The 26,935-nt window shown below is 45.9% G+C and overlaps 1 protein-coding gene across 2 annotated transcripts in view; it reads right to left on the bottom strand.

Moving 5' to 3' along the window:
• LOC120931431 (proto-oncogene Mas-like) overlaps positions 1 to 26,935 on the bottom strand; it is a 56,559-nt gene that overhangs the window by 26,564 nt on the left and 3,060 nt on the right. Inside the window, exon 1 of one of the 2 annotated variants that reach the window (XM_040342859.1) lies at positions 26,225 to 26,553. The exons of the other annotated variant lie outside the window; for it this stretch is intronic. The gene's annotated coding sequence lies outside the window, so the exon portion shown is untranslated. Of the gene's footprint in view, positions 1 to 26,224; positions 26,554 to 26,935 lie in introns of those variants that run through there. 2 annotated transcript variants of the gene reach the window in all.

Here is a 26,935-nt window from a genome sequence, read left to right as displayed (position 1 = left end):
CAGAAGAACAGGAAGTGAGGATTTCTCAGAAGAAATAAGGACATTTAAAAGCAAAATCGAAGGATGAGGTGAGTGAAGGAAGACTGCACTAAGGTAAAGGAAGCTATTTAGGGAAAACATTTTTACCTTTACAACCCACTTAAGTAGACTCTTTTTGTAATTTTGAACTGGTACGTTTTTAAAGTGTAGCTCCAGACAAAAACAATATTTCTAAGCTTTTTGGAAAACATAGGGAATTTATCACCCCTGTAACATTTATTTTGCTGTCTGTGCACCTGTTCAGAAGATTTCACCTCACTTTCTGTCCCACTGTAGTCAGGTAGCTTTAGGTGCACACTGTGCAAAGACACAGTACACTAAGTGAAAATACTTGCAGATCCCTGCCTGTGGTATTAGCATGGTAACACCAGCAATTGTATTCAGGTAGCTTTAGGTGCACAATGTGCAAAGACACAGTACACTAACTGACAATACCTGCAGATCCCTGCCTGTGGTATTAGTATGAGTACACCAGCAATTGTATTCAGGTAGCTTTAGGTGCACACTGTGCAGAGTGCACTAAAAGAGAATACTGGAGGTCCCTGGCTGTATTTTGTATGGCTGTATTTGTATGAGAACACCAGCAATTCAGTTAAGCTTTAGGTGCACACTGTGCAAAAGAAACAGTACACTAAGTGAAAATGCTGCAGCTAGCACAATCACCTGCCTGCCTGTCAGTATATTATGAAGAGAATAACAGGAACGATTCTAGCTAAACTGAATACAGTGTATAAATATATATACAACACCTGGGATCAGTGCCGATCCTGACCTTCCTGGGGCCCTAAGCAAAAGGACATGTCACATTAAAGTTGAGAACCGGGGGGGGGGGTGGGTTGCGGCCGAAAATGACATGTCACATTTAAGTTGAGAAGCGGGGGGCGCTGCCGACAGTAACATGTCACATTAAAGATTAAATTTGAAGCGGGGGGAGGGGGTGTTCTGCTGCTGTCGGAAATGACATCTTACATTAAAGTGAGAAGCGGGGTGTGCTGACTTCTTACCTCTTCTCCCATGCAGCCAGGGAGTTGACAAGCGGGTGTGAGGGGCTGAAAATGACTTCTCACCAGGCGGGGCCTCTAGTAATTTGCAGCTTTGTGGGGCCCTAAGCGGCTTGCATAGTTAGCCTATAGGGCGGATTGGCCATGCCTGGGATGCATATATATCCTCTACACACTGTAACTGCAGCTAACTGACTCGCCTGCCTGCTCTATCGCACTCAAATGAAATGACACTGTCTCTCCCTCTATCTCTCAGCATGCCGGAAAACAGACTACACAAGGCCGACTTCCAGGCTGCCTAAATAGTGTGGGGGTGTACTAAATCCCCTGAGGCATAATTGGCCAAAGTCACCCTGGCTTTGGCCTATTACGTCTCTCTGTACAGACGGCGCTGTGATTGGCCAAGCATGCGGGTCATAGTGCATACTTGGCCAATCATCAGCCAGCAATGCACCTACTATGCCGCAGTGAATTATGGGCCGTGACGCGCCACTCGAATTTGGCGCGAATGGCCAATAACGTTCGCATGTGTTCGACTCGAACTCAAAGCTCATCCCTACTGTTCACCATTCTTGTCCTAGGGGTCCTTCTTGAAGAGTTACAAATGTCCGCACCAACACTTCTTCAAGGGTTTTATTAAACAAGTCCTATTAGAGGGGTGAAGGGGTTGGGAGGATTCAGGTACCTTGCTTTGCGGATCATGGGTATGATCTTAGATCCAGAGGACAAAAACGTTTCCACACTGGATTCAGCAACCACCGGATAGGCCTCTCTCACTGACCTAGCACCTAGAGTGCTGTAACCACAGGCTGAGCGGGGTTAACCGGTTAACGACCGCACACTGTATATAAACGTCATGTTTTTAAAGATGGATATCTCGGTAACAGCAGCAGCTGCTGCCACAACCGAGATATCCATCTCTTCAGTGAGCGGTCCTGTCAACGATAATGGCTGTCTCCGCGTCGGACTCGCCGCAAGATCGCCGTTATCGGTGGCGGGAGAGGGCCCCCCTCCCGCCGCTCTCCTGCGCCCTCCGCCACTTACCGGAGCCGTCGGTAGCGGCCGAAGCGATCGGGTCCTTTCAGCTGCTGTGTGGGGATGCGAGTGAGGGCAAGATGGCCCCCACTCGTCCCCATAGCATTGCTGGGCGGAAGTGACGTCAAAACGTCAGTCCTGCCCAGTGTCTTAAAGAGAAATTTTTTTGTTGTCATTTTTTCAAATGACAAAATTTCCATATTTTTTTTTTGCATTCGAGTCTAAATATGAGATCTGAGGTCTTTTTGACCCCAGATCTCATATTTAAGAGGACCTGTCATGCTTTTTTTCTATTACAAGGGATGTTTACATTCCTTGTAATAGGAATAAAAGTGATAAATTTTTTATTTTTTTTATTTCAGTGTAAAAAATTATAAAATAAATACAAATAAATAAGAACCCCCCCCCCCCCAATTTTTTTTTAAAGCGCCCCGTCCCGACGAGAAGCGAACGCATACGCGAGTAGTGCCCGCATATGAAAAGGGTGTTCAAACCACACAAGTGAGGTATCGCCGCGATCGTTAGAGCGAGAGCAATAATTCTAGCCCTAGACCTCCTCTGTAGCTCAAAAAATGAAACCTATAGAATTTTTTAAACGTCGCCTATGGAGATTTTTAAGGCTAAAAGTTTGACGCCATGCCACGAGCGGGCGCAATTTTTAAGCGTGACATGTTGGTTATCATTTTACTCGGCGTAACATTATCTTTGACGATATATAAAAAATTGGGCCAAATTTATTGTTGTCTTATTTTTTTATTAAAAAAAGTGATTTTTTTCCAAAAAAAGTGCGCTTGTAAGACCGCTGCGCAAATACGGTGTGACAAAAAGTATTTCCATTACCGCCATTTTATTCTATAGGGTGTTAGAAAAAAATATATATAATGTTTGGGGGTTTTAAGTAATTTTCTAGCAAAAAAAAAACAGTTTTAGTCTTATAAACACCAAATCTGAAAAACACCTTATGTCCTTAAGTGGTTAATAAAAATTGTCTGGCAAGCCCTTAACCAAAGTTTGGACTTGTGTGAACTCGGAATAAATAGCTTCTACTGCTTAGCGGAATTCCCCAAGATTCCCCAGCATATTTTACCTGCGGGTCGGAAATGCATGCCTAATCGCACATATTTGAACCCAGCCAAAGGACTAGTCATTGGTGCTCTTCTTCCTAATGGAGAGTGACTGGTCTTCTACCAACCCCCTCCTGTCGTTTTCTGCACTCAGCCTTTAGTAGGTAGATCTACTGGGTCTCTCCCACAGCTCTGCCCTCTGCACAATCTATGTGGAACTCAGTATTGATGTTAAAATACAATTGTAATTTGGAAGCTCAGGCAGTACTGTACATGATATTTCCTTCTTAAAGTGACAGTAAAGTCTGTCCTACCCAGTGTCGTCTTTAAAACAGGGCAAAAGGGGAAGCTGCCACGGGCCCAGTCTTTGTTGTGTGGCCCAAAGCAGCTGCCCCTTGAGCCTGTACTGCCCGAAAATAGTTTATAAGTGGAATTCGGGAGTGCCCAAGATTTTTTTTTCCAGGGACCAATCAATTTTAAAGATAGCCCTGGTCCTATCAATTTCACCCACAGGCAAGCGTATAGTAAGGATTAGTTGTAGGTACTGTGAATATCTCCTAAACTTGCACAGTTTAGGAGATATTCAGAGATATTCAGAGTGCATACAGCTGGTGACGTTACCGGGGCATGTACTCTGAAGGTCTGACATACAGTGCCTCACCTTTAGAGCCCTTGCCGTAAACCAGCGGCTCCCGTGCACATGCATCATTGCGTTTCCGGACGCTCATGTAACTGGAGGACGCAAACCCTGAAGGAAGACCGGGGGAAGATGTCAGCCCTCTCAGCAGTGTCAATGCGCTGGAGTGATTTTTTCTAAGGTAAGTCTGCATACTAGCACATTATGAATCCATTTGAATAACTGTGATACGCTTCTGCAGTTATTTTTTTTTAGTGTCTTTAAGGCCCCTTTCACACTGGGGCGTTTTCCAGGTGCTTTGGCATTAAAAAAAGCTCCCTCAATGGGAAGGGGGCTTTAGGAGCGGTGTATTCAATGCTCATAAAGCGATGCAAAGAAGCTGCTTGCAGGACTTTTTTTGACGCCCTGCCAGCTCAGCGCCTCAGTGTGAAAGCACTCGGGCTTTCACATTGGGATTGCAGATGCAGCTTCTTTCAGGCGCTTTACAGGCGCTTTTTTTAACGCTAAGACCCCTTTCACACTGGGGCATTTTTCGGGCGTTTTCCAGGTGCCTTAGACCCCTTTCACACTGGGGCGTTTTTCGGGCGTTTTTTAGGCGCTTTGGCGTTTAAAAAAAGCCTGTAAAGCGCCTGAAAGAAGCCTCATCTGCAATCCCAATGTGAAAGCCCAAGTGCTTTCAGAGGCCTTTCACACTGCCAGCGCCCGAAAAACGCTGGTAAAGCGCTGCTAAGACCCCTTTCACACTGAGGCGCTTTTCATGCGCTTTGGCGTTAAAAAAAGCTTCCTCAATGGGAAGGGGGCTTTAGGAGCGGTGTATTAACCGCTCCTAAAGCGCTGCAAAGAAGCTGCATGCAGGACTTTTTTTGACGCCCTGCCAGCTCAGCGCCTCAGTGTGAAAGCACTCAGGGTTTCACATTGGGATTGCAGATGCAGCTTCTTTCAGGCGCTTTTTTTAACGCTAAGACCACTTTCACACTGGGGTGTTTTTCAGGCGCTTTAGTGTGAAAGCACTCGAGCTTTCACATTGGGATTGCAGATGCAGCTTCTTTCAGGCGTTTTACAGGCGCTTTTTTTAACGCTAAAGCGCTTGAAAAATGCCCCAGTGTGAAAGGGCCCTTAGTGTGGAAGCACTCGGCTTTCACATTGGAATTGCAGATGGAGCTTTTTTCAGGCACTTTACATGCACTTTTTTTTAACGCTAAAGTGCCTGAAAAACGCCCCAGTGTGAAAGGGGTCTTAGTGCAGTTTCCTTTTCTCCATTTTCCACATTATGCAATTGTCTTGCAGGGGATTTTTTTTTTATTATTAACTGTGGTGTACTACTGCTTTAATGAAGCTTACCCTGTACAATATGAGAACATGAATAATGGCTTGTCCTAGCCATATAAAAAGGGTGTATTTATCAGTGCACTTTGTATCACTCACCGCATATGAAGTCGCTTATCAAAAATCATGGATGGATTAGCAGAAAATGTGGTCTCTGTACACAATACGGTGTTCTGTCTACAAATCTGTGATGCAGCCAGTGAACAAAGCTTAATCTATTAAAGATAAAACATTTCTATCAGTTATGAGACAAACTGTTTAGGTAGGGACTAAAAAAAGAGCCATATTATTAAAAAAAAAATATATTTACGACAAAACCATAAAAGTGGTAGATGTGGTGTATATCCGAGGTTTGGCTAATTCATTTTAAATTGAGTTATTTTTGAAGCAGTGCTCAATATATGGGCCGTTTTTTCAAGGGAAGCTCTATAAAGAATCAGGCGATGAACCCTATAAATGCTTGGCCACCTGACCCTAGAACAGCAACACCGGACGTGCGCACTGCTTTTAGCCAAGCCTGCAGCAGCTGGTCACCTACCAATTTATCAGTAGGTTGGAAAAATTTGAATAGTTTTGGAAATCTCATCCTTATAATAAAAATAAGCTGGTATTAAAGGACGCGCACGGACCGACTCTAGATGGTTCTGTCGGGGGAGAAAATGGTTAAACGGTTGGGGGGGATTTTAAATTAGGATCTGGGGCAGAGGAATCAGACAAATATATGAAAGGGGTGGTAAACACTCAAGGTTTTTCACCTTAATGCATTCTATGGTGAAAAACATCCCTGTGCTGCAGCTCCCCCCAGACCTAAACCCAGTCTTTTCAGCGCAGGCCCCCCTTGAGAAAGCCCACCCAGGACCACCAGGTATGCCAATTAATGCCCAATAGGGATGCCACTTAGTGCCCATCAGTGATGCCTGCCAGTGCCTTCAAATCAGTGCCGCCTAACAGTGCCACCTATCAGTGCCCATAAGGGCCCACCAGTGGCATCTATCGGTGCCAATCAGTACTGCCTCATTAATGCCCATCAGTGAATGAGAAAACGTACTTATTTACAAAATTTTGTAACAAAAACGAAGGGAAAATAATAACACTAGTGGTGATCAAATACCACCAAAAGAAAGCTCTATTTGTTGGGAAAAAATTATAAAATGTTCATTAACCACTTAAGGACCGCCTCCTGCACATATACGTCGGCAGAATGGCACAGCTGGGCACAAGCACGTACCTGTACGTCCTCTTTAAGTGCCCAGCCGTGGGTCGCGGGCGCACGTGGACCCGATCACCGATGGAGTCCCGCTGGCTTCCCCGTTCTTCACTGTGGCGCTGTCATTGATCGTGTGTTCCCTGATATAGGGAAACACAATCAATGACGTCACACGTCCAGCCCCGCCCCCTACAGTTAGAAACACATATGCGGTCACACTTAACCCCTTTAGCGCCCCCTAGTGGTTAACTCCCAAACGGCAATTGTCATTTTCACAGTAAACAATGCATTTTTATAGCATTTTTTGCTGTGAAAATGACAATTGTCCCCAAAATGTGTCAAAATTGTCCGATGTGTCCGCCATAATGTCGCGGTCATGAAAAAAAACGCTGATCGCCAACATTAGGAGTATAAAATGTTTTTTTAATAAAAATGCAATAAAACTCTTACCTATTTTGTAAACACTATGGGCCAGATTCAGGTAGGAGATACGACGGCGTATCTCCAGATACGCCGTCGTATCTCTGAGTGTGCGTCGTCGTATCTATGCGCCTGATTCTTAGAATCAGTTACGCATAGATTTGACTAAGATCCTATCTTAGTTGCAATTTTACGCTGGCCGCTAGGTGGCGCTTCCGTATATTTACGCATAGAATATGCAAATTAGGTAGATACGCCGATTAAAAAATGCACGTTTGCCCGGCGCATTTTATTACGTCGTTTATGTTAGGCTTTTTCCGGCGTATAGTTACCCCTGCTATAGAAGGCGCAGCCAATGTTAAGTATGGACGTCGGGCCAGCGTTGCATTTTCCGTCGTGTACGTCGTTTGCGTAAAACGTCCGTGAATGGGGCTGGGCGTAAGTTACATTCACGTCGAAACCAATGAGTCTTTGCGGTGTCATTTGGAGCATGAGTACTGGGATACTTTCACGGACGACGCATGCGGCGTTCGGAAAAAGCGTCATTTACGTGGGGTCACAATAAATTTACATAAAACACGCCCACATCTTCCACATTTGAATTAGGTGGGCTTACGCCGGCCTATTTACGCTAAGCCGCCGCAACTTACGGAGCAAGTGCTTTGTAAATACTGCACTTGCCTGTCAAAGTTGCGGAGGCGTAGCGTAAATAGGATACGCTACGCCCTCACACAAATACGCGCTCCCTACCTGAATCTGGCCCTATAAATTTTGCCGAAACCAATCGATAAGCGCTTATTGCGATTTTTTTACAAAAAATAGGTAGAAGAATATGTATCGGCCTAAACTGAGGAAAAAAAATGTTTTTTTTATATATTTTTGGGGGATATTTATTATAGCAAAAAGGAAAAAATATTGAATTTTTTCAAAATTGTCGCTTTATTTTTGTTTATAGCGCAAAAAATAAAAACCGCAGAGGTGATCAAATACCACCAAAAGAAAGCTCTATTTGTGGGGAAAAAAGGACGCCAATTTTGTTTGGGAGCCACGTCACACGACTACGCAATTGTCAGTTAAAGCGACGCAGTGCTGAAACGCAAAAACTGTCCGGGTCCTTTACCTGCATTTTGGTCCGGGTCTTAAGTAGTTAAGGTAGTGTTGCATGACCGCACAATTGTCATTCAAAATGCAGCAGCGCTCAAAGCTGAAAATTGGTCTGGGCAGGAAGGGGGGAAAGTGGCTGGTATTGAAGTGGTTAAGCAGGTAAGTGAAAAAAATAAACAATGAATGCACTGCATACATTTATTATTAGATTTAGCCACGTACTGTTATGAAAATACAATACATTTTCTGATTGTTGTATTTTAGGGGTTTAGTTAAAGTTAGGGCGAAGCAGGTATAGGGTGGGCTAATTGTCAGCAGCGCCCCGTTCCCTCCCCGGCACCTACACATCAAGAATTACCAGCTGCCAAAACCAACTTACAGCCCCGATTTATTATGTGCTTACTAGACAAAGCAGAAGTGTCATCCAACCCACTCAATAGTAGTGAGATAAAGGAATACATTGTACTCCCACTCAGCCAGCCTCTGCTTTAAACAGACCAGAAGATGCACACGTGATTGTGTATATGTTGTGTTCATGAATGAAAGTTTGCTATTGTCTTGCACTCCATTAATCCTGATTTCAAGGTAGTTCACACAGATTGCATATAAAATGTTACAGAATTTGTACAAAGTTGTGCAATGTGACAAAATCTCAGAGTAAAGAGACATTCTTCCAAAGCGAAACAGAAGACAGTACACAGGTATATGTGATATAAAATAGGACACTCCAGCTATTGAAACATCCCCAATGATTGTATTTCCTGAGGATAGATGAATCAGGCTGTGATTAAGAGGCTGGTGACGCATTACACTGTGTTCTCAGTGAACATATAGAGGGATTGTTGTAATACTCAATAGTTTTAGACGTCAATTCTACAAATACATGCTTGCTCTTTATTATTGAAATTTTTATTCTACATAACATTGATCAGTCATAACTTTATGACCACTGACAGGTAAAGTGAGTAACATTGATTACCTCTTTACAATGGCATCTGAGTCAGTGGGATATATTGGGCAGCAAGTAAACATGTTGGCCCGAATTCACAGACAGCAGGCGCACATTATGGCGCCGTAGCGCAAATGCCGTTCGCCACGCCGACGCATCGCGGAGAGGCAAGCACCGCATTCAGCAAGCTCTTGCTCTCAACACTGCGTCGGTGTGGCGTAGGTTTTGAAGGCGCAGGCCGGCGTAGGTGGAAGTGGGTGTGACCCCATGAAAATGATGGTCCGAGCGTGGTGCAGTGTTTTACGCCCGGCGTATCATGAACGACGCATGCGCTGTGACGTGGACGCATGCACAACACCCCTATGCGCATGATCACAACCACGCCGGCGCAACTGCCTAAGATATGCCGGCCAACCGGCATACGCCGAGAACATAAGTACGCCCAACCATACACCCATCCAGCGCAAAAGTACGCCCGCTTGTTGTGTGGTGCAGACGTACTTTTGTGATCTGTGCCAAGATGTCAGATGCTGAGATTGACAGGGAGAGGGAGAGGAGGAAGAAAAAAAATTCTGCTGCTGAGAGGGCGATCCTGACCTCTGCCATCTCCAAGTATGATGCCTTCCTCCATGGCGCATAGAACAGAAGTACCAGCCAGGCCAGGAAGGTTGAGATCCTGCAGAGGGTGACCCTTGAGCTCAATACCCTTGGGCATGAAACCAGGACCTGGAAGGAGGTCCAAAAGAAGATAAATGACATGAGATGGCGGGTCAGGGAGAAGCTGGCCAAGGTGAGAAGGCACCTCAGGGGCACGGGAGGCGGACCATCTACTTCTGTCAAGCTGACAGCTGAGGAGGAGGTGATTGCCAGCTGCCTGGAGCAGGAGCAGGTGGAGGGCCTGGAGGGTTTTGACTCCAGTGAACAGGACTTGAGGAGAGGTAAGTGTGTTTAATTTCCCATCCAGTGTGTAGCATGTGAGGGGGTGCAAGGGAACATGTGACAAGTGTGTGGGTCCACCAACATGTGAATGCTTTGTGTCATCCACAGATGTGCTGGCGGGAGCTGGGCCATCCTCTGCTGCTGGACGACCCACGCCATCCAGGGAACATCCTCTTCCAGAGTCTGACCCCCTGGCAAGCCACGTCACATCTGGTTTGGAGGTCGTTGAGGAGGAGCAGGTGGACATCCATCAGGAAGAGTGTGTTTATATAGAAGAGGATTCCATCTTGGCCGGTCCCTCTGAGACGGTGGCCCCCCTGACCCCCTCAAGGGCTACCCCGTCCAGGGGAACCCCCTCAAGGGCTACCCCATCCAGATGGACACAACCGGCTACTTTCCCTAGGAAGGCTCTGGGCAAGACTAGGCGTGTAGCCGGATCCCTCCAAGAAGGGCTGGAGAGGGAGCAGGCACGGCAGACGCGCCACATGGCAGATATTGCCTGCGACCTGCACCGAGTGGCTGACAGCCTGGCCTCCTTTATTGGGTCCTCAGCAAAGACCCAGGCTGAGTGCACAGTGGCTCTGCAGGGCACTGCAGCCGCTATGCAGCAGTGCCTCACCCAACAGGCTGCACATACCCAGGCCATATCGGACTGCCTGCAGGACGTGAATGCGAACTGCGCAGCCATGGCCACACGCCTCTGCGACCAAGCCCAGATCCTCGATGCCATGCATACCAACATGGTAGCAGGGGGTCCCTCGACATCTGTGGACCAGGGATGTGGGGACGTTCAGGTCACCCAGGACCGGCACACCGTGGCTATTGTGGAGCTGCAGGCCACAGCAACAGGGATCCTGGCAGAGGTGAAAAGCCTGGCGGAGGTTGTGCAGGCCAACACTGCCGCCATCCAGACGGAGGGTCGCCAGAACAGGCGCCTACAGCGACAGACCAACGCCCGGCAGCTGCAGATGCAGGCAGAGACCAACAGCGTGCTGACACGCATTGCCATTGCCTTGGAAGGGATGCAGGCAACATCTGCCATTAGCTCCAGGAGCGACAGGCCAGGGGATGTACCTCCTCATGATGCCCCACCCCCCCCACCCGAGTCGTCTCCAAGAAAATTGAGGAGCCGTACCCTTGGCACGAGGCCTGGCCCACGAGAGGGCAAATGACTCTCCTTTGAACGATTTCAGCTCAGAGTATGAGCTTTATTTTTTTTGTGTATGGCGTGCACAGATGTATGTGCCGTCCTCCTGTAAGGGCATGCCATGTTGGACAATGGCATGATGCCTATTTTTTTTTTTTTTTTAGTCACTGCACACGGTCAGGAGTGCAGAAGTGGTGACTGGACACCAGTTTTCAGGGGCAGGCTTTGCCCGGTGATGCTACAGTGTGACTGGTGTGTGAGTGTGTTTATGTGTGTGTGACATTCCTGCCAGCAAGGCGTGTCACCTTGGATCGTCAGGGAGAGGTTATCCCCACAACCGTGTGAATGTGGTATGAATGGACAGCAACATCATTGGGGCCTTGGCGTGGCGTTGCTGCTCCCAAGTCCCGCACGGTGGACTTGGGCTAAACCAATGTGAGGTGGATGTGGTGTGTGTGAGCTAGGGACCACAGTGGTGTGCATGCGTGCATTGTCCGTGTGCCATGATGAATGTGTGTGTTTAACGTGCAAAGATGCGTTCCACGAGGCAACTCCTGACTGCTGTTCCTTCAGCAGACGGGGTAGCCTCGGGCAGGGGGGGACTGTGTGGTTCAGGGGTCAGGTAATCACATATGTCAATCTCCAGGCCCTTTCTCATGGCGTAGTTGTGCAGCACGCAACATGCACCGATGATCTGGCACACAAAGTTTGGGGATTACAACAGGGCCCCCCCCCTCGGACTTATCCAGGCATCGGAAACGGGACTTCAGGATGCCAAATGTGCGCTTTACCACTGCACGGGTGCGTATGTGTGCAGCATTGTATCTTCTCTGGCCTCTGGTTTGGGGATTCCGGTATGGAGTCAGGAAATGGGGCCCAAGTGCATATGCCGAGTCACCTGGAAGGGAAAAGACAGGAGGATGTTACCCGTGCATGTGCCCCTCGTGATGTCTGCATCATGGGGTCGGACAGTCATGCCTGACTCCCATGTCACTCACCAACCAGCCAGCTGTCCCTGTACACGTTCTGTTCGAATTCTGTTGGGATGTTGCTTTGACAGTATATGTAGCTGTCGTGGCTGGCCCCAGGTTTTTTTTGGCACAGACGTGCCATATGAGGCATTGGGCATTGGCTATCACCTGTACATTGATGGAATGCCACTGCTTACGATTACGGTATATGTGCTCTGTGGCACGGGGGGGGGCCGTAGTGCAACATGTGTGCCACATGTGTGCAATCAATGGCCCTGACGGTGCATGGGAATCCGGTATTCTGTAGAAATCCTGCATTGCCTTCTGCCGCAGGTGCTCATGGGTCGGTTTGATGATGTGGTGGGACATGCATGTGAGGACTGCGGGGACAACCTGGTGCACGCATCTGCTCATGGTGGATTGTGACATCCCAGACACGACTCCACTTGTACGTTGGAAAGATCCACTGGCGAGGAAATGCAGTGTTGCCAGTACCTTGACCAGTGGCTGCACTGCATGTGAGCGTTCGGTCTGGCTGGTGATTTCATCATGCAGGGCTGTGGCTAATTCCAGGATGGCATCAGGGCTGAATCTGAAGATGCGATACACCTCCGATTCCCCCATGCCAAAGACTTTCATGCGCGTTCGGTATATCCTCTCCTGTGCCCTCCTCCATGCCTGTGGACGCAGTAGTGCTATGACCATGGCTGCCCCTGGCATGTTGGCATACAGATGTGTTGTCCTGCAAGTGTGGTTGCTCAGCTCGTCCGTAACGGTGCTGCTGCAGCTGCTCTTCAGCTGACCTGTGGACGTCTGTTGCCGGGTTGCACCTCCTTTATGGGGCATAACTTTGCACCGGACGTACAACTTGCGCGCGCCCAGCGTAGCATGTGCCGGGCGCACGCACTTCGTGAATCGCCGTATTTCCCTCATTTGCATATTTGAATGCCCAATCAATGGGAGAAGCAACATGCGTCTAGCCCATATTTACGCCCACCCGACGCCGGCGTGTGCAAGATACGTCGGCATAGGGTGGCCAGTTTTTAGGCGTATATTGGTTTGTGACTCTGGCGCACACATACGCCGGTGCACATTTGCACTTACGTCGGCGTAACGTGATTTACGTTGGCGTAAGTGCTTTGTGAATCCGGGCCATTGTTCCTAAAGCTGATGTGTTGAAAGATGAAAAAATTGGGCATCATAGTATGTTGTGTATAGAGCTGTTTAGATGCAGTCTGGTCAGAGTACCCATGCTGACCCATGTCCACAGCCAAAAGCACCTACAATGGGTATGTGAACATCAGACCTGGACGATGGAGCAAAGGAAGAAGGTGGCCTGGTCTGAGGAATCACGTTTTCTTTTGCAATGAAAGAAGGTGGCCTGTTTTTGAGGAATCACGTTTTCTTTCGCAATGAAAGAAGGTGGGCTGGTCTGAGGAATCACGCTTTCTTTCGCAATGGAAGAAGGTGGCCTGGTCTGAGGAATCACGTTTTCTTTCGCAATGGAAGAAGGTGGCCTGGTCTGAGGAATTACGTTTTCTTTCGCAATGGAAGGAGGTGGCCTGGTCTGAGGAATCATGTTTACTTTCGCAATGGAAGAAGGTGACCTGGTCTGAGGAATCACGTTTTCTTTCGCAATGGAAGAAGGTGGCCTGGTCTAAGGAATCTAATTTTCTTTCGGAATGGAACAAGGTGGCCTGGTCTGAGGAATCACGTTTACTTTTGCAATGGAAGAAGGTGACCTGGTCTGAGGAATCACGCTTTCTTTCGCAATGGAAGAAGGTGACCTGGTCTAAGGAATCACGTTTTCTTTTGCAATGGAAGAAGGTGGCCTGGTCTAAGGAATCACATTTTCTTTCGGAATGGAACAAGGTGGCCTGGTCTGAGGAATCATGTTTACTTTCGCAATGGAAGAAGGTGACCTGGTCTGAGGAATCATGCTTTCTTTCGCAATGGAAGAAGGTGACCTGGTCTGAGGAATCACGTTTTCTTTCGCAATGGAAGAAGGTGACCTGGTCTGAGGAATCACGCTTTCTTTCGCAATGGAAGAAGGTGACCTGGTCTAAGGAATCACGTTTTCTTTTGCAATGGAAGAAGGTGGCCTGGTCTAAGGAATCACATTTTCTTTCGGAATGGAACAAGGTGGCCTGGTCTGAGGAATCATGTTTACTTTCGCAATGGAAGAAGGTGACCTGGTCTGAGGAATCATGCTTTTTTTCGCAATGGAAGAAGGTGACCTGGTCTGAGGAATCACGTTTTCTTTCGCAATGGGAGAAGGTGGCCTGGTCTAAGGAATCACATTTTCTTTCAGAATGGAACAAGGTGACCTGGTCTGAGGAATCACGTTTTTTTTTCCGTAATGGAAGAAGGTGGCCTTGTCTGAGGAATCACGCTTTCTTTCGCAATGGAAGAAGGTGGTCTGGTCTGAGGAATCACTCTTTCTTTCACAATGGAAGACGGTGGCATGGTCTGAGGAATCACGTTTACTTTCACAATGGAAGAAGGTGACCTGGTCTGAGGAATCACGTTTTTTTTTCGCAATGGAAGAAGGTGACCTGGTCTGAGGAATCACGTTTTTTTCGCAATGGAAGAAGGTGGCCTTGTCTGAGCAATCATGTTTACTTTTGCAATGGAAGAAGATGACCTGGTCTGAGAAATCACGTTTACTTTTGCATTGGAAGAAGGTGGCCTGGTCTGAGGAATCACGTTTTCTTTCGCAATGGAAAATTGGAAAAGGTGGCCTGGTCTGAGGAATCACGTTTACTTTCGCAAAGGAAGGAGGTGACATGGTCTGAGGAATAACATTTAATTTCGCAATGGAAGAAGGTGACCTGATCTGAGGAATCATGTTTTCTTTCACATTATGTGTATATGTGGATAGCCGGGTGTGTGTAAGGGAAGAGATAGCACCAGCATACACTATGGAAAGAAGGCAAGCCGGCAAAGGCAGTGTGATGCTTGGGGCAATGTTCTGCTGGAAAACCTTTGATCCTGCCATTCATGTAGATATTACTTGACACGTACCACATACCTAAACATTTTTGCCAGTGCTGGGACAAGATCACCCAGCGCTCAGGGCAAAGATGTCAAAAGGCACCCCTCCACAAAGTGTATAAGAAATTATGTGTCAGCAAAGATCCCCTCCCTTCCCTCCAAAATACTTTGAGCACTAATCTGCACGTTTACCCCCAAGCATAAATTCCCTTTGCAAACCAAAATTCTCCCCAAACAAAATTCCCCCTCTTCCTTGTACTTCTGCCAGCTTGTAGGTAGGCACTCTCAATGTAACACCCCTCCCCCCCCCACCTGGCCCTGATTGTTGCTGATCAAGTACACCCCTTCATTGAAATAGTATTCCCTAATGGCAGTGGCCTCTTTACGCAGGATAATGCACAATGTCAAACTGCAAAAATGATTCAAGAATGTTTTTAGGAACACAACGAGTTGGAAGTGTTGATTGACCTCCAAATTCTCCAGATCTCAATTCATCAAGCATCTTTGGGATGTGCTGGAAAAACAAGTCCGATCCAAGGAGACCGCACCTCACAACTTACAAGACCTGCCACTGACTGGTTGGTGCCAGATACCACAATACGCTAAAGTGCCCCTGCCTGTCACATTAATAAAGACAAATGCTGGCAACTTCAGGTTGAGAGTTATGCTTAGGCACACCCGGTACACCCCGTGCACATACCTATGAGATAGGCAAAGCTTCTGCTCCCCACACAGCACACACTCGAGCTGAAATCCGATTCCCTTACAGCTTCAATGTGCACAGTGTATAGCTAGCTACTGGTTGCAGTTCTGACCTGTAACATTCCATGGTAGGAACAGAGTTGCAGTAGCTAGCTATATACTATGCACATGATAGCTGTAAGAGAATGGGATAGGGAGGAGGAGCTCTTAGTCCTGTGCTCAAGATGTGTGCCATGCAAGGATGGGAGACTGCCGGCAAGTGTCAAGGGTGGTGGAGGGCTTTGAAGGGGGAGCACACCCCTCCAATATACCCCCCTAGATCGGGGCATATTCTTACCTCTGCTACTTGTGCTGGAGCTGAAGTTGTACTGGCCTGATTCCCGCCGGCTGTCCTCTCCATGCCTTGTGATTGGACCACTACAGATCCTGCAGTGCCCAGGTTGGCCCGTGAATTAAGACAGCCCTGGACTAGAGGAGACAGCCGGCGGGGAAGAGGAGGCATTCCACTCCCAAGCTGACGTCACTTCCTGTATCAGTTTCAGGTATCATAGCATTTTGGCGAGTACCGATACTCGTGAAAATGCCTATTATCGCCAGCGATACCGGTATCGGTGCAGCACTAGTTTGAACCTTATGAAAAAAAATCAGATTTTTTTTTCCAGCTTTTACTTTTGCCACACTGCTTTCCCTATACATAAAGAATATGCATGCATCATACATACTAGGGGGAGTACAACTGGGGGGATCTGTAGTGCAGAAGGATCTGGGGGTTTTAGTTGATCATAAGCTCAATCATGGCATGCAATGCCAAGCTGCGGTTTCCAAAGCGAGCAAAGTCCTTTCTTGTATAAAGAGAGGTATGGATTCCAGAGAGAGAGAGATCATTTTGCCCCTGTACAAATCATTAGTAAGACCTCATCTGGAATATGCTGTTCAGTTTTGGGAACCAGTTCTCAAAAAGGATATCGGGGAACTGGAGAAAGGGCAGAGAAGGGTAACCAAACTGATAAGAGGCATGGAGGAGCTCAGCTATGAGGAAAGATTAGAAGAACTAAATCTATTCACTCTTGAGAAGAGGAGAATTAGGGGGGATATTATCAACATGTACAAATATATAAGGGGTCCATATAGTGAACTTGGTGTTGAGTTATTCACTTTACGGTCAACACTGAGGACAAGGGGGCACTCTTTACGTCTAGAGGAAAAGAGATTTCATCTCCAAATACAGAAAGGTTTCTTCACAGTAAGAGCTGTGAAAATGTGGAACAGACTCCCTCCAGAGGTGGTTCTGGCCAGCTCAGTAGATTGCTTTAAGAAAGGCCTGGATACTTTCCTAAATGTACATAATATAACTGAGTACTATCCAGGGTACTGTTGATCCAGGGTAAATCCGATTGCCTCTCGGGGGATCAGGAAGGATTTTTTTCCCCTTCTGTAGCAAATTTCATTATGCTCTGCTGGGGTTTTTTGCCTTCCTTTGGATCAACTGTGGGTATGGAGTTGGGTGTATGGGATTGTACTGTGTTTTTTATTTTGTTTGTTTATTTTTTTGTGGTTGAACTGGATGGACTTGTGTCTTTTTTCAACCTGACTAACTATGTAACTATGTAACTATGTAAATATGAAAGGTAGAAACCATAAAAAGGGGATTAATTATAACTTTGTTCATATGGGTGTACTACAGCATACAGCCCTGTGTGGACCACATTTGCCTGTTCGATGCATCCCTGTGCAGGCAGTCGTATTCATACAGGGGCTGCAAATACACAGTTGCTGCTTCCAATTTGGCATTTCTGTGGATGTACAGCCCCAAACGTTCTCCTGGGGAGCTCGAGGTTTAACACCTACAGTTGATTTGGAAGACCATCACAATTTTTCTTTCAGAACAAGGACTTTTTGGTGTTTTGAATCTCCCTTTTCACTTTAACCCTTTGCCGCCGAGCGTACGCACATATGCATCCTCGGCTTTTCGGGGGTTTTACCGGGATGATGCCCGCAGCTGCAGGCATCATCCCGGTATCATTTTTTAGAGCCGGCGATTGGCTTTCCAGGGATAACAACCGATGTGGCTAAAAGCCGCTCGGTTGTTATCCCAGAGGAGCAGGAGGGGAATTCCCCCCTCCGGCCGCTTCCGCCGCTCTTACCGGGCCCCCCGTCCCACCAGGAAACCCGATCCGTGATCCGCCGCCAACAGTGCCCAGCGAGAGACTGAAACGAAGCTGCAAACGGCTTTGATTCAGTCTCTTCAGTGTAAACACGGAAGTGACATCATGGTTTAAAAAAATACACAGTATTCAGAATCGCAGTTTTTGCCGATCTGAATACTTTGAAGTGCAAAGGAGGGATCGGGGGTCTTTTAGACCCCCGATCCCTCCATAAAGAGTACCTGTCACAACCTATTACTGTCACAAGGGATGTTTACAATTTTATATTATAAAAATAAATAAAATAAATAATAAAAACATTTTTAAAAGAAAACGCATACGGAAGTTGCGCCCGCATATGTAAACGGTGTTCAAATCACACATGTGAGGTATCACCGCGATCGTCAGAGTGAGAGCAATAATTCTAGACATTGAAAATTAAAGCATCGCCTATGGAGATTTTTAGGTACTGTAGTTTTTGGCCATTCCACGAGTGCAATTATAAAGCATGACATGTTTGGTATCCATACAAAAAAAATGGGCTAACTTTACTTTTAAATTTTTTTTTAAATTCGTGAAAGTGTCTTTTTCCCAAAAAGTTGACTTTAAAACACTGCTGCACAAATACCGTGTTACAATAAAATATTGTAACAATCACCATTTTATTCTCTAGATTCTCTGCTAAAAAATATATATAATGTTAGGGGGTTCTACGTAATTTTCTAGCAAAAAATATGGATTTTAACTTGTAAACACCAAGGGCCAGATCCACGTAGCGTTGCGCTTCTTTACGTCCGGCGTAGTGTATCTCAGATACACTACGCCGCCGTAACTTACAGCGTATTTCCCGTATCCACAAAGAATTTGCGCCATAAGTTACGGCAGCGTAAGTGTAACTGTGTCGGCGTAAGGGCGCGCAATTCAAATGGATGAGATGGGGGCGTGTTTTATGTTAATACGTCTTGACCCAACGTAAATTAAGTTTTTTCTGAATGGCGCATGCGCCGTCCGTGGGGGTATCCCAGTGCGCATGCTCCAAATTAACCCGCAACAAGCCAATGCTTTCGACGTGAACGTCATTCTACGCAAAGCCCTATTCGCGAACGTTTTACGCAAACGACGTACACAACGGAAAATTTGACACTGGCCCGACGTCCATACTTAACATTGGCTACGCCTCATATAGCAGGGGTAACATTACGCCGAAAAAAGCCTTACTGAAACGACGTAAAAAAATGCGCCGGCCGGACGTACGTTTGAGGATTCGCGTATCTAGCTAATTTGCATACTCGATGCGGAAATCGACGGAAGCGCCACCTAAGACGTACGCCAGTCGGATCTAGCCCAGCTTCAGGGGTATCTTGTTTTGTGGATACAAAACAAAGATACGCCGGAGCAACCTAGCAGTTACGCGGCATATCAATAGATACACCAGCGTAACTGCTTCGTGGATCTGGCCCCAAATGTCAGAAATAGGCTTAGTCATGAAAGGGTTAATTATCATTAAGGTTTGTGGATTACATGAATGCACTTTCATTGTTTAAACATCTGTTTATTTGCAAATTGATTTTATTATCACAATACAGTAATGACAGCCCAACATTTTGCTTATTTTATCTGTTTTATGGTGTGTACATACATATGAGTGCAACTGTTGGGTCATTTATTTAAATTCATTGAATCACAGAATGCAGAATTGTATTCTTTTATACACTTCATAGAAAGTGTTCATTGTTTTAACAGTTGCTGGTTGCTAAGAAATCCATATTTTATTTAAGTTCTTTTTTAGGGTAAGCTCAGACAAAGCGTTAGCTCTTTTTTCGGCGTGTGAAATAGACATAGACAAAAAACGTAATGGAAGCTTCTTTTTTTTTTTCAATGATTGTGGTGAGGTTTATATGTATCTTTGAGACTCTTGCTTGTGGCACAGCAATAAAAGTATATTTTATAGGTAAAAAAAAGCCCAGTTCTGAAGCACCTCAAGTGTACAGTGTGTGGGGGGCACACAGGACCCAAGGGAAAGGGGGCCCACTGTGCCCTGACACACACTGCCTACATTGAGAGCAACGGCCCTATGGAATAGTCTCCCTGTTTCTATCCGGTCTCTCCCCTCCATTATGGCCTTTCGTAAAAGGATAAAAACTTGGTTTTTTGAGGGAAAAGCAGGCTGAGTCACGTTAGTTTTCCCTGTTGTTCCTTGGTAGTTTGCTTTTTTGTGCTCTCCTTTTTTCTTTTCCTTCTATTTTCTTTCCCTGACTTGATTTATCTATTTACAGGTATGTCTTCTGCGCTTAGACGCTTCCCTGACGGGTCAGTATTTGGCGCATTACAAATACAATAAATCAATCAATCAATCAATAGAGTAAACAACAATAAGTTAACCCCATTTTACGGGGCCTGGCCCCAAGTGGCGGTGCCATCCTCCATGGAACTTTTTCTTAATTTTTGGGGCACAGGTGATGGCTGGACTGCATTTGCTGATACTAAGATGATAGTCCCTGTCGCTGCCACCCACAGCCACTGGCAGCCTTGGCTGGTAGAGTAATATGCTCTCAGTAAATCCTGGGGGCAGAGCTGTGCTGAGAGTGGCTGTGCTCAGATCGAATGTAATTCCATCAGGGGCGGAGGGCTGGCATGCAGCTGGCATCATTAAAAAATTGTGCTCAGATTTTTTTCTGGAAAGATAAAGAAATATCTAACGGTATGTCTGTAATAAGGTGAACTTCTGCTATACTGTTACTACTCCTCAAAAACTGTGTCTACAGCCTTACAGCTATAATACCTGTGAATCACTGCACTGTATGCCACTCAGCCATAACATTATGACCGTCTGACAGGTAAAGTGAACATATAGAGGTATATGTGGTGCGGTTTTTGCGCACCATGGGTGCAGTGCAGTGTGCATTTTTTTTTTTGTGAGGGGTTAGTTGCGCTTTGACATAGACCTTCGTTATGTCTCGTGGTTTTAAGGTGCTTTCTAAAAAGCGCACCAAAACTGCGCTTTCAATTTTAGGTTTCAGAAAGCTCACCAAAACCATGGGACATAATAGAAGTCTATGGCAAAGTGTAGCAAACTAACATGAAAACTGTGGGTACACTACACTGTACCCATGCTCCACTGCATCAGTGTGAAAACCACCGATCGGAGGAATGAAGAATACTTTATGGGTACAGGAAGGCCTTTGCTTTATTTAGCTCTGCCCCTTTAAGTCCCTCCCACTGTAAACACGATTTGGCTTACCCACCAGTCACAGCTTTGGGGTGCACACCCTAATGCAGTAGGCTGCGCACGCCTATGGCCTATCTTCAAGCTGTGTACATTGCAGGGATGGTAAACAGAGATCTTCCAGCAGTGACCCCTGTACTGTGCCCTCCTACCCCCCTTACTGTGCCCTCCTAACCCCCTGTACCATGTCCTCCTAACTCCCTTACTGTGCCCTCCTAACTCCCTTACTGTGCCCTCCTAACTCCCTTACTGTGCCCTCCTAACTCCCTGTACTGTTCCCTCCTAACCTCCTGTATGGTGCCCTCCTAACTCCCTTACTGTGCCCTCCTAAACCCCTGTACTGTGCCCTCCTACCCCCCTGTACTTTGCCCTCCTACCCTCCCTGTACTGTGCCCTCCTAACCCTCTGTACTGTGCCCTCCTACCCTCCCTGTACTGTGCCCTCCTACCCTCCCTGTACAGGGCCGGATTAACAATGGGGCTGATGGAGCTGCAGCTCCAGGCCCCTTTCTCAAGATAGGCCCATTTGCCCCAAAAAAAAAAAAAAAAAAAAAAAAAAAATTTTTTTTTTTTTAAGAATTTTTTTTTTTTTAAGATCGAATTTGGGGGGTTGTAGCTCGATGACCAGAGGTCACAGAAACCCCACATTTGGGGGTAGGCATGGGAAGACCTACCCCACAACTGGTTAAAATATGGGACGGCTATCATTTATGGTTCCGGAGATACGGGCCTGCTTGCACAGCCTGTCAGAAGCTACATTCAGAGCGGCCAATATAAATACAAGCTGACACACTGCAGCAGACTGATAGGATCACAGTGCTTATAATAATTATTTGTATATTACTCATGGTAATTAACCCCTTGCCACCCAGGCCAATTCTGACACTTCTCTACTACATGTAAAAATCATCATTTGTTTTTTGCTAGAAAATTACTCTATGGTGGTCTTTGCACTTTTTATGTTGCACGGTATAGAGCTGCACGATTCTGGCTAAAATGAGAATTGCAATTTTTTTGCTTAGAAGATAGATCACGATTCTCTCACGATTGTTGCGGCGTAACATCATCTTTCACATTAAAGCAAAAAAAAAAAAATGGGCTAACTTCACTGTTTTGTTTTTATGGTTTTTATTATTCATTGAAATGAGCAAATGCAGTGTGACATAAAATATTGCAGCAATAGCCTTTGTATTCCCTAGAGTCTCTGCTAAAATATATATAATGTTTGGCAGTTCCAAGTAATTTTCTAGCAAATAATATTGCTTTTTAACTTAAGAAACAAGTGTTGGACTTTAAGTGGTTAAATTTAGTTACAATGTTAGTTACAATGTTTAATTTTGTTTACAAACTTCGCAGACTGCCCAGATTTGTTCTTTACACACAGAAGTGTATCCCTTTGATCTAAGAAGGAAGTGTCAGTTACAATGTTTCCTGTTAAAAACTTGGCAGACTGCCCAGATATTTTCTTTTGACAGCTGAAAGTCTCTCCACTTGTTATATGAAAGAATCAGCAAACTCTGCATTGGAGATCGTCAGGGGGGTTGAATCGAGATCACGATTTTTTAACGATTAATTGTGCGGCTCTAGCATGGTATTTGCGCAGCAATTTTTCAAACATGTTTTTTTGGAAAAAAATGTTTCATTCATTAAAAAAACAGTTAGTTAGTTAAGTTAGCACAATTTTTTTTGGTATCCTAAGCGATGCTTTAAATTTTTTTAGGTTACATGTTTAGAGTTACAGAGGAGGTCTAGTACTAGAATTATTGTTCTCGCTCTAACGATCGTGGCGTATGTAACCTGTGTGTATCTGGCTCTGATACTACCAGTGCCTACCCAGCCACTGACTAGTATCTCTCCCCAGCCTGTCCCCACACACCCTCTTACCTGCTGACCTGTGGATGGGGGAATCACTCCTGCAGTGTTATTGTGTTCTGCCAGTGCATACAATGATCAGGCTGGTTGTACTCAAGTTGATTAATAGATTGACTTGTGTAAAACCAGCTAGCCCATACATAGATTGACTATGGCTGGTCTCTGCATAATTGGCGTAATTTCGGGAAAAAGGAGAAAAAAGACCAACTCACATATGATAGCATGTGGTTGCCATCATCCCATAGTACTAGAAATTAATCGAAAATACCTCATGGAGTGGGATTGTATAGGCAACACAAAAAAAAGAGTTTCAAAAATGTATAAAAAATTATATCAATTTATTACAAAAATAGATTCAGCATATACAAAAAATTATTATTATCTCGAATATTACATGAATATACATTATACAAAACATAAATGATGCAGATACTGTCTGGCATACGGTACCATCCCACTCCATGAGGTATTTTTGATTAATTGGCGTAATTTCAATCCATGTATGACCCGCTTAACCACTACTCAGTCCCTAAATATCCTTCCACTCCTGTACATAGTGCTCACTGTCATACTCTCCACACTCCTCTCCTGTACATAGTGCCCACTGTCATACTCTCCACACTTCTATCCTATACAAAGTACCCACTGTCATACCCTACACACTCCTCTCCTGTACATAGTGCCTGCTGTCATACACTTCTCTCCTGTACTTAGTGCCCACTGTCGCACCCTCCACACTCCTCTCCTGTACATACTGCTCACTGTCATACCCTCCACACTCCTCTCCTATACATAGTGCCCACTGTCATACCCTCCACACTCCTCTCCTATACATAGTGTTCACTGTCATACCCTCCACACTCCTCTCCTATACATAGAGCCCACTATCATACCGTCTACATTCCTCTCCTGTACATACTGCCCACTGTCATACCCTCCACACTCCTCTCCTGTACATACTGCCCCATCATACCCTCCACACTTCTCTCTGGTACGTACTACCCTCTGTCATACCCCCTCACTCTTCCTGTACATACTGCCCATTGTCATACCCTTCACACTCCTCTCCTGTACATAGAGCTTTTTTCCGTACCCTTTGTACTCCTCTCCTGTACATAGTGCCCACTGTTAGACCCTCCACATTCTTCTCCCTCACCTGCACATACTTCCCACTTATATACCGTCCATACTCCTCCCCTATGTCGCTTACCCACAAAAACAGTTCTTTAAAATTATACTGAATATCCTCAATGTTACCAGCTCTAGAATAGACACACTTTTGTTAGTTCAACTAAAGGAAATATCAGTTCTCATATTTGTTCTGCCCCATTATTAGTACTCATTTAATTTTGTGATTACTACTATGATGTATAGAGGAACATCGGGGATCTCAGCTACTCTAAATATAGCACTTATATAAAAAAGTGGCCCTGAAAATATTTTTTAAATGTTGGCAACTGTGCACTTAGGCACTGCCCAAGGGCCACCGTCCACCGGGTCAGTAGGGGGCCCCATGAGAGGCTCCTGGGATCCTGTGATAATAAAGCGGTAGTAAACTTTCCTGACATTACTACTTTTTAGAGGCCCTGGGGTAGGTTATGCCACAACGTACAAGTATGCACAGCATATTAGCACATTAGTGTACACTTACATTTTCAGACTGAGCCCTCCAGTGCTGCGCTGCGATGAATCAGGCGGGGCCTGGACACTTCCATCTTCACCCGGTCTTCCTTCTGGGTTCTGTGCCTTTGGTCACTTGCCTTGGCTGGGCTGCGTTCATGTCATTCCCACGCATTTATTTATTATTTATTACACCCCATTCACACCTCCGCGACAAAACGCCCGACGCCGGCCGCTCGTGCCGCTGGAGGGGAGAATTCCCATTGCTGTCTATGAGATGGTTCACATCTCATAGACGCCGTACACCTGCGGCATGAAAAAAAGTCCCGGACCCTTTTTTTCAGGCGGCATTGGCGTTCGGCCATACAAAGCAATAGGAAGGATTTGTAAAAAAAAAGTTACACTATTCGCGGCAAAATACGCCGCATACGCGGCGTTACTTGTCGCGGAGGTGTGAATGCAGCCTAAAAGGCCCCACCAAAATCCTCAGCACCAGGCCCATGATGTTCTTAATCTGGCCCTGTCCCTGTACTGTGCCCTCCTAACCCTCTGTACTGTGCCCTCCTAACCCACTGTACTGTGCACTCCTACCCACCCTGTACTGCGCCCTCCTAACCCTCTGTACTGTACCCTCCCTGTGTTTTATCCTTCTGCCCTCCACCAGCTGTCACTTCTCCGCCTATGTCTCCCAATGACCCTCCCATCCCCACCCACTTCCCCCCTATCTGTTCCTCGATAGGTATCAGTAATTGGTATCGTGAGTACTTGAAAAAAAAGTTGCAGTACTCGTACTCAGTGTTAAAAACATTATATCGGTGCATCCCCAGTTTAAACCTTCTATTCAAAAATAAAAATGTTGGTATAACTGATAAAAAGGTTTAGCTCGCAATTACGTTTTCTTTGTCACTTACTTAAAGCGGAGTTCCACCCAAAAATGGAACTTCCGCTTAATCCACTCCTCGCCCCCTTACATGCCACATGTAATTTTTTTGGGGGGGGGAGTGGGGGCTTCAGGAGGAGTGGGACTTCCTGTCCCACTTCCTCCTTCAGCCGAGGGGGGGTGCAAAGACGAATAATCTAATCGCCTTTTGGCAGCCCCTCCCTGTAGGCGATCACCTGGGACACGTGACAGGTCCCAGGCGATCGCCTGTCCAATCGGATGGCGCAGCGCCACTTGCGCATGCGCAGTGGGTGCCCGGCCCTGAAGCCGAAAGCTGTCACAGCCGGGTGCCCATACTTAGAATGAAGACGCCGGCCGGAGAGGGGGGGAGAGGAGCGGAGCCCCGGCCGGCGCGTCGCTGGAACATGGAGCAGGTGAGTGTATGTTTATTAAAAGCCAGCAGCTACACTTTTTGTAGCTGCTGACTTTTAATAAACATTAAAAATGAGTGGAACTCCCCTTTAAAGTCCATCTAAAATGATTAGTCCATCTACAACTACTCTGTCCACTTGGTGCACCATGGTAGAAATTGCATTGCCAAAAACTGTGTTGTCAGTCTGTTACAGAAAGGGTAAATTAAATGAATCAATTGACAGGGCCAACTAGTAAAAAAACTGTTGCAAGGGACTCAGAAAAAAAAAAAAAAAAAACGTTGATAGTGACAAAATACAGCATTTATGTAATTTTTTTTTTTTGCCCAATATATTGTCAATATCTCAGATGCAGTTCCATATTACATTAGCCCATAGCCTTCTCCTCTGATCTTTATTTTGGCCAAAGTAAAAAACAGAACTTTCCCCAAAAGGGGAAATTCCGCCCCCCCCCCTCCTTTAACACCTTTGGAAACTATTTTTTTTGGGGGGGGGGGTACATAATTTTGATGGGTACCCGCTTCCACTTCCGCTCGGATTGGCTAGACGATCTGAGTAGAAGTTCTCAGAGAAAGCTGTGGGATTCACAAAGAGTAGTTGGGTCTGTTAGTTTTTAATGGGCCACTCAAGATCCTTTTTAAGATTATCACTTTCATTTGTTTACCTTAAAGTATTTAAAAGACTATTTTTAACTTAGAAATTAATTTTGTAAAATGTTAGCCATCCCTACAGAGTTCAGTAAGAAACAATATAATATAGTTTGTATATATGTTGTGGTAGTTGATGCACCCACAGTTATTAAATGGCTGCTGAATATCATTTAGGTCAGAAAACGTATGTAGTAGCATTTGAGTATACATGTTGCTGTTCTCATTGAGAGGTTGATTTACTAAGGCAAATAGACTGTGCAGTCTGCAAGTGCAGTTGCTCCAGGACAGTAAATAAGTTAAAGCAAAGAATACCCAATCACGTGCAAGGAAAAGAAAACATTATTGGGGTAGATTCAGGTACATTTGCCCATTTCTTACGGAGGCGCAGTGTACCGTTTTGCCGCTGCGCCTCCGTAAATTTCCTGCGCTACGCTTGATTCACGGAGCAGTAGCTCCGTAAATTGCGTGGGCGCACCTGAAAAATACCCGCGTAAGAGCGTGCAATTAAAATGATCCCATAGGGGGCGTGGATCATTTAAATTAGGCGCGTTCCCGCGCCGAACGTAGTGCGCATGCTC

The sequence above is a fragment of the Rana temporaria genome, chromosome 3 (genome assembly GCF_905171775.1).
Source record: "Rana temporaria chromosome 3, aRanTem1.1, whole genome shotgun sequence".
NCBI classification, from domain to species: domain Eukaryota; kingdom Metazoa; phylum Chordata; class Amphibia; order Anura; family Ranidae; genus Rana; species Rana temporaria.
Note: the sequence above shows the minus strand (reverse complement) of the source record. Positions and strands in the feature narration are given on the sequence as shown.